This window comes from Oratosquilla oratoria, chromosome 43 (genome assembly GCF_046742065.1).
Source record: "Oratosquilla oratoria isolate Oo_2021 chromosome 43, ASM4674206v1, whole genome shotgun sequence".
Lineage (NCBI taxonomy): Eukaryota > Metazoa > Arthropoda > Malacostraca > Stomatopoda > Squillidae > Oratosquilla > Oratosquilla oratoria.
Genome location: NC_134819.1, coordinates 34,257,156 through 34,270,062, shown reverse-complemented (window position 1 = coordinate 34,270,062; position 12,907 = coordinate 34,257,156). Strand labels below are relative to the sequence as shown.

At 44.5% G+C, this 12,907-nt stretch overlaps 1 protein-coding gene across 3 annotated transcripts in view; it reads right to left on the bottom strand.

Annotated features, from left to right (window-relative positions):
• Window positions 1–12,907, bottom strand: part of LOC143021917 (putative transporter YutK) — a 62,050-nt gene that overhangs the window by 30,001 nt on the left and 19,142 nt on the right. The window lies entirely within an intron of this gene.

Sequence of the window (12,907 nt, the reverse complement as noted above, 5' to 3'; positions counted from 1 at the left end):
AAACATTTTCCTGGACCTTCGAGTTCTTACAAAGAACTGATCATGACACAATAGGGAAACACCAGGAAGGATTTCAGTCCAACCCTCCCTCAGACAAGCAGAATCTGCGTCTCTCCCCGTCTCTCCTTTCCCCCTCTCCCTCCCTCCCTCCCTCCCTCCCTCCTCTCCCTCCCTCCTCTCCCTCCCCTCCTCTCCTCTCCCTCCCCCCTCCCCATTCCTCAAGAATGTTCATGCGAGTGCAGATAGGCGGTCCTGACGATCCATCTCATTAAACCTACAGTAGGCTACATAATACACCGTCCGGGGACTGTGCCTGGAATTAAGGCGAGACGAAGTTTTCAAATCACGACAGCACCTTCTACTCAGGCAGGGAGGGAGGGAGGGAGGAAGGGAGGAAGGTGGAGTTTCAGTAAACAGGATTGGCCTTGAGTGGAGAAGTGGTCTGATTGTTTGTAATGTCCATATCTTAATTCTATACATCGTCCTGGACACTCGTGGACAACCGGGAGTTAATAAAACAAATCCAGCAAGTAACGTAACAAAGATGGTGATGATAAAGATGGGATCTGTTAGAGTCGAGAGGAGAAAATTGGAAACTAAGGAGAAATGAAAAAAAAAAGACACTATGCAAAATTTTTAAATGCATGTGCCAAGCCAAGGTCTTTGACAGTATGCAATTCTTCCCCATTATGTTTCCTGGCATTTCTAGAACTTGGAAATGGGCACGCAACACTTGCTTTCTCAGACGTCTTACCCTCCTTTCCGTAGTACATATCTTGAGACAAATTTTTAGCCATTTAACTATGTACGTACGCCACTGAAACATCAAGTCACTATACTATCCCCTTCCTTTTCAAAACTCGTACAACTTTCTTCATCTCTCCAAAAAGTTTTGTCGTCGATTTTACTTCTATGATTCTTCCCAACCACACTTACCCAATCACATTTAAGTATGTAAATTTCAGCTTATTTCTTTCTCTTCAAGATCACCTTTTGTTTTATGGAAACAACTTTACCCTCCTAATTCCTCACTGACATCTCCATCTCTTTACTCCACATTCTCGCTCTGTTTCATTTGAAAACGACCGTCTTTATTTTTTCTTAAATACTTTTGTCGTCCTACAGCTGTCTGGCTTTCGCTAATCACTTCACCTCAGCCCTACTTCTTCACTGTCATTGTTTTTATATACTTTTCTTCTTAATTCCCTCCCGCTATCACAGCACGCCCACGGCAACACAGTGACGGGCCTCTGGCGCAAGTAAACAGAGCACTCTGATCTGCTGGGAGCAATAAATGGAATACCAGCTTACAGTAAGATAACAACGAAGTTATGACAAAAAATGAGATAAAGAACACGAAACTTTGGTAATATCTCGAGGTTACGATGCGGAACTTTGTTCAAGTTTATACTGTCGTTTTTAAACGCCTTAGTTTTGTAACATTGAATGACAAAATTATCATGACAGTTGGAATCCAAGCACTTTCAAATAACTAAAACATGAAACTTTACTTTCTAAATTGTATAAACAAAATACTACGAACGGAAATGCATCAAGGGAATGTAAATTAGCGCGCGGTGTTCATATATTAAAAAAAAAAAGCGAAAAGTAGAATCCACACAGTTCTGTAAGCTAAGTACAATCGTAGGAAACTGATGGAAACAATAAAAAAGAAGTTCATCAAACAGCTGTCCAGTAAACGACAACCAGTATACTATTGCACGACCAACAGAGTAACTTTAAAGGTATCTCAAACTTCGACAATAAAGTCACGAGACTATATTTGCTTTGCATTGAACAAGAGTTACATTAGCAGTTAGTTGTTGTTGTTGTTGTTGTTGTCGTTCCCTAGACTGTCTGTCCGAGCAGTCCCGTCTCCCCAAGGAAGGCCACAGCCGAAACTGGGTTTTCCCACAAATCCTTTATAGAGTGTATGTTGTGTTGTTTGCGTGCATGATTGTGTATAATGCAGTCTTCCATTATGTGTTGTATGGTATGGGGTGAAGTGGTACATCCTGGGCAGCTGTTCACAACACGGTCGTCCAGCCTCTTCTGGTAGCTTAGAAGTGCTGGGTTTTCCCACAAATCCTTTATAGAGTGTATGTTGTGTTGTTTGCGTGCATGATTGTGTATAATGCAGTCTTCCATTATGTGTTGTATGGTATGGGGTGAAGTGTTACATCCTGGGCAGCTGTTCACAACACGGTCATCCAGCCTCTTCTGGTAGCTTAGAAGTGCTGGGTGGTGACCGCATCGCAGTCTGGCCAAGTGGACTCTGTCCTTTCGTGGGAGAGAGGATTCAGAAGGGTGGATATCAGGGGGTCTGGCATGCAGCAGTGTGTTGTCTTTCAGTGTGTTAATGGAGCGGTGAGTGATATGATTATGAATATGTTTCCGGAGGCTGGTATTTGGTGGTTGTGGAGGAAGAGAAGAGAGTATCTGTGCATAATAAAGGTCTTTGGGTGTAGTTTTAATTTTTCTTGGCGTGTGTGGGTGTTCTGCTATGTAGTGTAGCGGGTGTGATGTGTTTGTGGTGGCTGCAGCAAGTGTTTGTGTGCCTCTCATGTCGAGGTGGTCCTTGACTTTGAGGACTTTTGTTTCATGGTGTAAATGGTCTGTAGGTGTTGTATTTGTGCAGCCTGTAATTGTTTTTAGGGCTTTGTTTTGTATGATTTGAAGGGTGTTGTGGTGTGTCTCACTGAGATTAGGAGCCCATGCAGGACTCGCATAATTCATCACTGAGCGTATGCATTGTTTGTATATTATATTAGTTTCTTTGTTTTGTCCAAATGTTGTTCCAGTGATTGACTTAAGTGCGTTAAGTCTAGGTGTGCATTTGTTTTTTATGTTTGTGAGGTGTTGTTTGAAAGACATGGATGTATCGTATGTTACACCAAGAATTTTCGGTGTGTTTGTGTGTGGTATTAGAGTGTTGTTGATGTAGAGATGAGGTATGTATTTGTGTTCTTTTGTCCAGTTGGTGAGAAGTGTTGCTGTAGATTTGGTTGGAGCTATTTTGAGTCTGTTTGTGATGAACCATGTGTTGAGTGTGTCAAGGTAAGGCTGGATTATTTCTGCAGCTTTGTCTGTGTTACGATGTGTGCATGTGATTGTTATGTCGTCTGCGTAGGAAGAGATTTGTATTTCTGAGGTGTCTGGTGTGGGTAAGTCATGCATGTATAGATTAAATAATGTGGGGGATAGAACTGAGCCCTGTGGTACTCCGTTCTTAATGTTTCTGATGTGCGATGATTGGCCATTATATGACACATGAGCATTCCTGCCTACCAGATAATTGGCCAGCCATCTTTTGGTGTTATTGTGCATGTCTGTGTTATATATTTTATTTGTTAGGTTGTGGCGGGGGATAGCATCAAAAGCTTTACTAATGTCCAATGTTATAAGAAGTGTTCTGTGGTGGGGCCTATCTGAATTGATGCCATCTAAAATTCTTTGTGTGAGGTTTGTCAGAAGAGTGTTTGTGGAGTGTAGTGGCCTAAAACCGTGTTGTGAGTCAGCAAGGGGAATATATGGTGTGACAAGTTTAAGTATTAGGCGTTCAATGACTTTAGAGGGGGTGCAGAGAAGTGTGATTGGGCGGTGCGATGTTGGGATTGTTGGGTCTTTGTTCGGTTTTGGAATGGTGATTATTTTACCATGCTTCCAGATGTCGGGTATAGTGTTGTGTGAATAGCTGTAGTTTGCAATGTTTGTGAGTGCGTGTATACCTTGTGGTCCAATGTGTTTTAGGTGGATGTTGCTTATGTTATCAGGGCCACAGGCAGATGAGTGCTTGAGATTATGCATTATGAGTTTTGTCTGACTGTCTATGAAGGGTGTATAGTCTGAGTCTGTGGGGAGGTCTTTCTTACGTCGAATGGTGCGTCGGTCGTCAGGGTGAGATGTAAGATGGCTCGTCTGTGCAAAATGACGTATGAGTGCGTTTGCTTGTTGTCTGTTTGAGGGTAGATTATCTGTTGTTGTGATTATTGCTGCGTGAGAGCGTGTAGTGTTAGTGTTGGATAGTGTGATGCTGTTGAGTGTTTTGTACAATTTGCTGGTGTTTGTTTTGTGATCAAGTGTATTGATAAAGTTTTGCCAATTTTGTGTTTTTTGTTCATGTATTTTATTGGCAATCACAGTGTTTAGTGTTTGTATTTGGTCTGCTATGTTTTGAGGGATAGGTGTGGGGGTATCGTGTTTAAGTGTGTCACGTTGTCTGATGAGGCTTTGGATTTCTGGTGTGAAGTTGGGGTTGTGTGATTTTCTGTTGCCTCTAGGGATGTATCTCTTGTCTGCGTTTTGTATGATTGTATTAAAAGCGTGCACAGCATTGTTTATGTTTGTGATTGGTGTACTGTTAAGTGTTTCAAAATGTTGTTCTGTCTCTTCAGTAAAGGCTTCCCAGTTAGCTCTCTTGTAATTGGTGTAAGTGTGTCTGTGGCCAGCTGGGGTGCATCTTGTTTTGGTGGTGATGATGATTGGAAGGTGGTCAGAGCCAAGGGCTCCGACCACTCTCCATGATGTTGTTGGGGTTAGGCAGGGGGAGCAAAATGTTATATCAGGAGAGGAGGGAGTGTAGAGGGCTTGGTATGGGATATGTGTATGATTATGCGTGTTGTTCATGATAGTCAATGAGTCGAATTGAGTCTGTATATCAAGCCCTCTGTCTGTGTCAGGGTTGTCGACATACCAGGCAGACGACTTGGCGTTGAAGTCACCACCCATGATCAGGTTGGGGATTGAGGTTAGTTGGCTAAGTTGAGGTCTGAAGGTGTTTGGAACTGTGGGGGATGATTGGGGGGGAATGTACATGTTAACTATTGTCAGTGTTGAATTGTTGCCTGTGCGGATACGAATGGATTGGGTTTCTGTTGTGTTATCTGTGGTAGGGAGGAGAATTTTGGTTGTGGCACTTGTGTCCACAAAACAGATGGAGTGGTGGATCAGGGTGATGAGTCCACCGCCATTGCCGTCAGTCCGGTCTTGTCTGATGGTGGTGTAATTATGAAATGATGGTGTTTTGTGCGAGTGTCTTAGTTTTGTTTCTTGTAAAATCGCAATGTGTATGTTGTGTTGTTTAAGAAAGTGTTCAAGTTCATGTTTTTTAGTGTTAATACCGTCAATGTTGTGTTGTAATATGTTGATGTTGTGTGTTTTGTATGTGTTGTATGTTGCCGTTTGGGGTTGAGGTTGGGGTGGTAGTGGGGAAGGTGTAGGATCTGGGTCAGAGGGGGGGAAAGGAGAGATCGGGGACAAAGGAAGGGGAGTACTAATCGGGGGTAAGGGCAAAGGGAAATTGGGAGTGGGTAAGGGTGTTGGCTGTGGTTGGGGAGGTGGGAGTGGGGTTACTGGAGGGCAGGTAGAACATGTCCAAGTGTTTGTGTATTGGTTTGTGTCAGCAAGTGTTGTACAAGTGAGGTGGGCCCAGTTTTTGCACATATTGCACTGAACTGAGCCCTTTGTCTGTCTGCTCGAAGTAATGGGTTTAGAGCATGTTGGGCATGTGTATTTTGTGGTGGGCCCAGGATTGCTCTCTACATCTCCGGCTAAAAGTAGAAGAAGAGGGGTGATCGCCGGAAAAACACCCCTCAGTGCAGAAAAAACGTAACATTGTATGTTGGAAAAAAGGATTGTGGTACTCCCCCAGGTAGGCGTAGCTCCTCCTTGGGGATCGGTGCCATCTGCGTAGAGCTGATGGCCAGGGGTGGTTGCTGCTGATTGGCCCCCAACTCTTGGGGTTGGGGGGTGGTCCCACGACGTAGACGTTGCAGCTCCAGGACCAGCAGTTAGTTGAACAACTTAACAGCTAAATAGTTTGTCCCGGTAATATTCTGTAACAATTTCATTCCATGAAAAAAAAACTTTCGTTCAGGATTGCAGCATCGGCTCAGCGGAGTCAAACTGAGCTTCGAGCAGAAAAGGGATAACTGACAAACGACATGACGTCAGCAGTCCTTTTCAACACTAGATGTACGATAATTTGAACAAAACTTGACGAGCAACATAGATCCGTGTAATCATCTTAGCAAGTTAATTTAGAGAAATGTAACTTTCAAGGAATTAAACTCCAGACAATTTTATTCGTCGGAGAAGACCTACCATCACTACTTGATGCGCACCATTTCCAACCACATCAACACAAACGTATACATACAATACTCAATTCTGTCGTCATTATAGGGCCAAACAGGATCCTTGGCACGAATATAAACGGCCATGTTACACAAAAAATACAAGACAAAGAGTAATCTTTACAGATTTTAATGTGATCACCACACAACGCTCAGGGCATACATAGAAAGGTTTGTCAACACTGCCGCAGTCAAGCAAATCTCTGAAGACTTCAAACCATTATCAATGCATGGGCACGATCACATATGTGGGGAAGAGGGAGCAATATGCTAATTATATATTCATTTATTTGTTAATTTTTTTCTTAGTCGGGAATTTTCATCTACCAAAGGGATGAAAATTTTATTTCTGCTAAGCCATTGAAATGTTTCATTGCCTTTAATAGATTTATTCTGGTTAAAGCCAACAAAATTCAATCAGCTGAATGATGCGTCCACGCCTGATTAAAAAAAAAAAAAAAAAATTCAACGAGGACATTTTCAATACATTTAAGTATATTTTTTCACAACTGAATTTTGTTGCAGCTCAGCTAATGACACCGTCAAAAAAGGATTATCTAAATTGTTCGGTTACCTTCTTTACTTTGTACACAGACACACACAAACACACATGCGCAAACAGACACAGGCAGATACGTACACACACAGGCAGATACGTACACACACAGGCAGATACGTAGACACACACACACACACGCGCACGCGCGCACGCACACACACACACACACACACACACACACACACACACACGCGCGCGCACACACACACACACACGCGCACACACACACACACACACACACACGCACGCACACACACACACACACACACACAACCGTACGTTTGGTTGGGGCAGTGATTACCAACGCGGGCTTAGGACAAAGTAAACTAGAGGTCATGTCCCCTCGAGGCCTGTAATCTTCAACACAGCAAGTCATTGTTTTTAGCCCTAAGGGAGAGAAAGCGAGAGAGAAAGAGAGAGAAAGAAAGAAAGAGAGAGAGAGAGAGAGAGAGAGAGAGAGAGAGAGAGAGAGAGAGAGAGAGAGAGAGAGAGAGAGAGAGAGAGAGAGAGAGAGAGAGAGAGAGAGAGAGAGAGAGAGAGAGAGAGAGAGAGACAGAGACAGAGAGAGAGACAGAGACAGAGAGAGACAGAGAGATGAGAGAGAGAGAGAGACAGACAGACAAAGAGAGAGACAGACAGACAGACAAAGAGACAGACAGAGAGAGAGAGAGAGCTAGTGCGTTGCAGGACTTCACCACAATTCATCTTACATCGTGTCGACAGATTAAACAACATTTAACGCACTTATCGAATGAACGTTTGGAAACCAACTGCGCCATTGCAGTCGAAAAAAATATAATTAATCTCAACAGATACAATAAAAAAACAAAAATAAACTAACAAATATATAAAGAAGGGATCACAAATTTGCACATTATCCAGAATAATACAAAAGGTCCTAAACTTCGTACAATGACACCACATGATGGCACAAATTCCATGGTAACCGTTTCAACAATGGCATACAAAGCAAAACCCCCGTTTTCTACACAACTCAAAATTACACTCCACCAAAACATACCGACTCTCAAATGTTCATAATTACAAGTAAATCAAATAGATAAACAATACTGATGATCAATACACTGAATTTCTCGGACATGCAGCTTCAAAGCATAGGAAGAAATAATGAACTGTCGTATCTATTTCTGTGACTTATACTAGTAGTCGGTTGGCAATATTGTTCTGTTGTCAAGTCTCCTTGTGTGAGGAAATAGAGTCGAAGTCAATAGTGATATTTGACCCGGCTTAGTCCGGGGACGGAGTGCCAGCCCCAAGAGGCTGAACCTCCGGGTGGAAGCAAAGATGTTGACTTGTTTAGTAGAAGGGATGCAGGAGAAGGAATCATTGCAACATTCATATCGTAGAACCGTTGTTGGTTTCCAAATAAAACAAAATTTCAGTAATAACAAAAGCGGAAACAAATGTTGGTCACGCCAACCTTTTGGGATAAAAAAAAAGTCACTGAACAAGTAGACATCAAACGAACAAATAAAAAGAATATATACAGCTGAACAAACAAATAGACAACTAAAACGCCAAACAGCTACAGAAACAAATAAACAAAACCGACGCTGACCACAATGTTTTCCACAAAAATTTGAACCCGTGGATGACAAATGAAAAATAAATTCACGGAACAAATCCTCACTACAGTCGGAGATAAATCTGTACGTGCAGCAGTATCCATAGTCTATACTGTGAAATGACATTTCATGGTGTCAGTCTAGCCCAAGGGGTGGGGAACCTTTTTGTGCATGAAGGCCACCTTACAATTCATCGTCTCACATAGAGGCCGCACTAAACAATTTTTTTTTTCAATTATTTTATCCCTTTTTAGGGGAGTGACATCACTGAACACGGTTAACTTTGCTTTCGTCTATGTGTGTGGTGTATATTATAAGTTTCAGGTGTATAATGATTTCAGACTTAAAAAATATTCAAGGTCTTTTAAAAAAAATAATATGTATATCAAAGGCCGCAGAAGGCCGCACTTGATGGCCCGGAAGGCCGCATGTTTCCCACCTCTGGTCTAGCCCGAATTCCCCTGACTGGTCAGCAAAATACGACCGATTAGTCTTACCAGGAATGTTGCATTTCGCCAAAAGCCCTAAGAAGCTTTTGGCTTACCACAGACTAAACCACCGGCGCTCTGCAGTTACAAGACTGGTATTAACATACCGAATATTAGTTTCATAATTCAACATAAAAACAAAACGCTATACGTGTGTGTGTACCACGTTGTTGTGTTATCCTTTTCATTGCTCTAGACAGCTTGTGTATTTATCATGGTTACATTCAGGCGATTTTATCCAACATAGGGAAATCCCCCCGATCAGTGAAAGTCTTTAAGATTATTTGCATTACAAACCGTACCCGCAGGATGTAACAGCTTGCGACGAGTGTATAAAAAAACTAAGTAAATAAACATATACAAATATAAATAGAAACAAACAAAATATAATGAATAAATATATAAACAAAGAAAGACTCTCAAGAGACGAGAGAGGTGATAAGGAACATCGTCTGACAAGGTCATTTTACCGAGGGAAACACCCGGAAGCTCATTGTTATGAGGAGCACAGGAACATATGTGGGCAAACGTGTCTTGGGAACGATTGGCACGCTAAGACAGTATCAAGAATTCAAGTCCAGAAGGTTTAACCAGAGTCCACAATTAACTAGGCCGAATACACAAAAACCTGGAATCAGAAAAGGTATGGAATAGGCTGCGGCCATGTGTATTCCCAGATGAAGATTAGCAGAAAAGAGATCACACTCTATTGTCACAACCAACGTCCCCCGCCATCGACGTGGGTGGGGTCTGCCCACAGAAATGTGGCCGGCGGCTGCTTGCATCAAAGTTACAAGGAAAGTGTGGAAGATTGTGGTTAGGCAGGAGTGCGGAAGGGAAATACCAGGTACAAGGAAGTGCAAGGGAACAGGTCCTTGGGGAGTAGGTGGAGGAGGATGAGGAAGAAATAGGGAAGTGAAGGATGAGGAGTAGCTGGATAACGATGAAGAGGAAGAGTTGGAGGAGGACGAGTTAAAGGAGGAGGAGGAGGAGGGGAGGAGAGAGGGAGGAGGGGATGGGAGAGGGAGGAGGGGGATGGGAGAGGGAGGAGGGAGAGGCGAGGCGAGGGAAGAGGGAGGAGGGAGAGGAGAGGGAGGAGGGAGAGGAGAGGGAGGAGGGAGAGGAGAGGGAGGAGGGAGAGGAGGGGGAGGGGAGAGGGGGGAGGGGAGAGGGGGAGGGGAGAGGGAGGAGGGGGAGGGGAGAGGGAGGAGGGGAGGGGAGAGGAGAGGGAGGAGGGGAGAGGGAGGAGGGGAGAGGGAGGAGGAAAATGAGGAGGAAAAGGAGGACGAGTTGGAAGAAGACAAGGAGGACGAGGAGGAGGACAAGGAGGAGGACGAGGAGGAGGACGAGGAGGAGGACGAGGAGGAGGACGAGGAGGAGGACAAGGAGGAGGACGAGGAGGAGGACAAGGAGGAGGACGAGGAGGAGGACAAGGAGGAGGACGAGGAGGAGGACAAGGAGGAGGACGAGGAGGAGGACGAGGAGGAGGACAAGGAGGAGGAGGACGAGGAGGAGGACAAGGAGGAGGGGAGATTGAGGAGAAATTTAGAAAGATGGAGGAACTGGAAGAGTAAGAGATTTTCACTGCATCCACCAGTCGGGACCAGTCGGGACGATGACGACGACAACAACGTCGACAACAACAACGTCGACAACAACAACGTCGACAACAACGTCGACAACGACAACAACGTCGACAACGACAACAACGTCGTCGACAACAACGACAACAAAGTCGTCGACAACAACAACAACAACAACGTCGACAACAACAACAACAACGTCGACAACAACAACAACATCGACTACTGGACAGTTAGATTCAAAACTTCGCACAGTCTATCTATATCCAGACGTGCCTATAGATGGCACTGAAAAAGCTTTTACAATATTCGAGTCTTGCATCGATACATCTACAAACACTGCAAACAGGCATCTATCCGGGCGCCATTTATTGGCAGAGATACAACACAAACTTATTAAGCTTTAAAACCTAACTGTACTTCAACTCAGAATATTTCAATCATTCTAGGGACTTCCTGGGTTATAGGACAACACCTGAGGCTTGTTGAGTCACACCCCGTCCCCCTCCCCACCAACTTCAACACGATTGGGAATACCAAGCAACCGTCCAGGCCTCCAGCCAGAATATTAATCAAAACACAACGATCGCCACAGGCACCGAACTGTATGCCTCCACCTGGACAGAGAGGGACTGGGAGAGGGAGAGGGAGGGAGAGAGAGAGAGAGAGAGAGAGAGAGAGAGAGAGAGAGAGAGAGAGAGAGAGAGAGAGAGAGAGAGAGAGAGAGAGAGAGAGAGAGAGAGAGAGAGAGAGAGAGAGAGAGAGGAGAGAGAGAGAGAGAGAGAGAGAGAGAGAGAGAGAGAGAGAGAGAGAGAGAGAGAGAGAGAGAGAGAGAGAGAGAGAGAGAGAGAGAGAGAGAGAGAGAGAGAGAGAGAGAGAGAGAGGAGAGGGAGTGGGAGGGAGAGAGGGAGTGGGAGGGAGAGAGGGAGTGGGAGGGAGAGAGGGAGTGGGAGGGGGAGGGAGGGAGGGAGGGAGGGAGGGAGGGAGGGAGGGGGAGGGAGTGGGAGAGGGGGAGGGAGTGGGAGAGGGGGAGGGAGTGGGAGAGAGGGAGTGGGAGAGAGGGAGTGGGAGAGAGGGAGTGGGAGAGAGGGAGTGGGAGAGGGAGAGGGAGAGAGGGGAGAGGGAGAGAGGGAGTGGGAGAGGGGGAGAGAGGGAGCGGGAGAGGTAGTAGGAAGAAGAGAGGGAGTGGGAAGAAGATAGGGAATAATAATTACCTGAATACAATGCACTACGTACCAGTTGAAACGTAGGACTAATGCGTGACCTTGGATTTGACGCACGCACGAACACACAATCGGCAGGATAGAGCAATTTTCCCGCTCCGTTTTTCACTGTGTTCGATACTTTTCACGGGATTCGAACTAAAAAAAGTCACTAAAATTAGACATAGATAAAAGACCTATGAAAAAAATAAACAAATAAGCAAATAGAATGATATAGAATAGGTAAGTAAGTGAGAATAAAGTAAGAGGTGTTTGGAACATATCGACATTCTTCAGCATTCCTTCTTTCACCGAAGCGTGTCGCGTTTGTTTGTTTGTTTCTCTCCGTCGTTGTACAACTCCGTCTTCTCTGAAGTTGAAAACTTGAGTCGTTATTACTCAGGAAATGGAAAGAGAAAACTCGTTTTGCAAACAGGAAGCGGGGAGCAGCGATGCAAGTTTCCTGTTTCTTTGCTCGAGGATCCACCCTCTGATCGATCACGCCAGGCTTAGAGTGGGAGGCAGTGATTTGTATACTTGGCAGTACGACTATATGAACGACACGACATGTACAAGAGTTATTAGACGGGACATGCACGCACACACGCATTGAAATGCACAAATGCATGCCTCAAGGACACAAATAAACATGTTTCTGTACATACATCGACTGAACGAGCCTATAAGAACAACTAGAACAGAAAAAATACAGGACCCCTGGAGCGCATTTTATGTTACAGAGAAATGGAATTTTATAGATACACGCATGCACGCAACAAACTAAGATAACCTAATCTCTTTTATATACATTTTTCTTTTAAACCTGTTAATACAAGGGATTAAAATACCATCTAACGTACGATTCTATAAAACAAAACCCAATTAGACATTTCCTGGATTACATTCAAAGGTTCATGGATTTTTTTTTCTAAGATCGTCGTAAAGCTTCCCTCAGGACCTTCCTTCCCCTTCTCCCACTCTCCCCCTCCCTCCCACCCCCGCCCCGGTTTGCCCTGCCCTCCTCCTCCTCCTCCTCCACCCCCTCTTCTATTGTTACTCTGATCCTACTGGCTTCAAGTCTGTGAGAGATGTCAAAAGTTACCGTCCGACACTACTGGTTCGTAAAATGCACAGACGAAGTAAAGGGTTAGGGGCAAAGAGAGAAACCAATAGAGAGGTAAAACGAGAGAGAGAGAGAGAGAGAGAGAGAGAGAGAGAGAGAGAGAGAGAGAGAGAGAGAGAGAGAGAGAGAGAGAGAGAGAGAGAGAGAGAGAGAGAGAGAGAGAGAGAGAGAGAGAGAGAGAGAGAGAGAGAGAGAGAGAGAGAGAGAGAGAGAGAAAGAGAGAGAGAGAGAT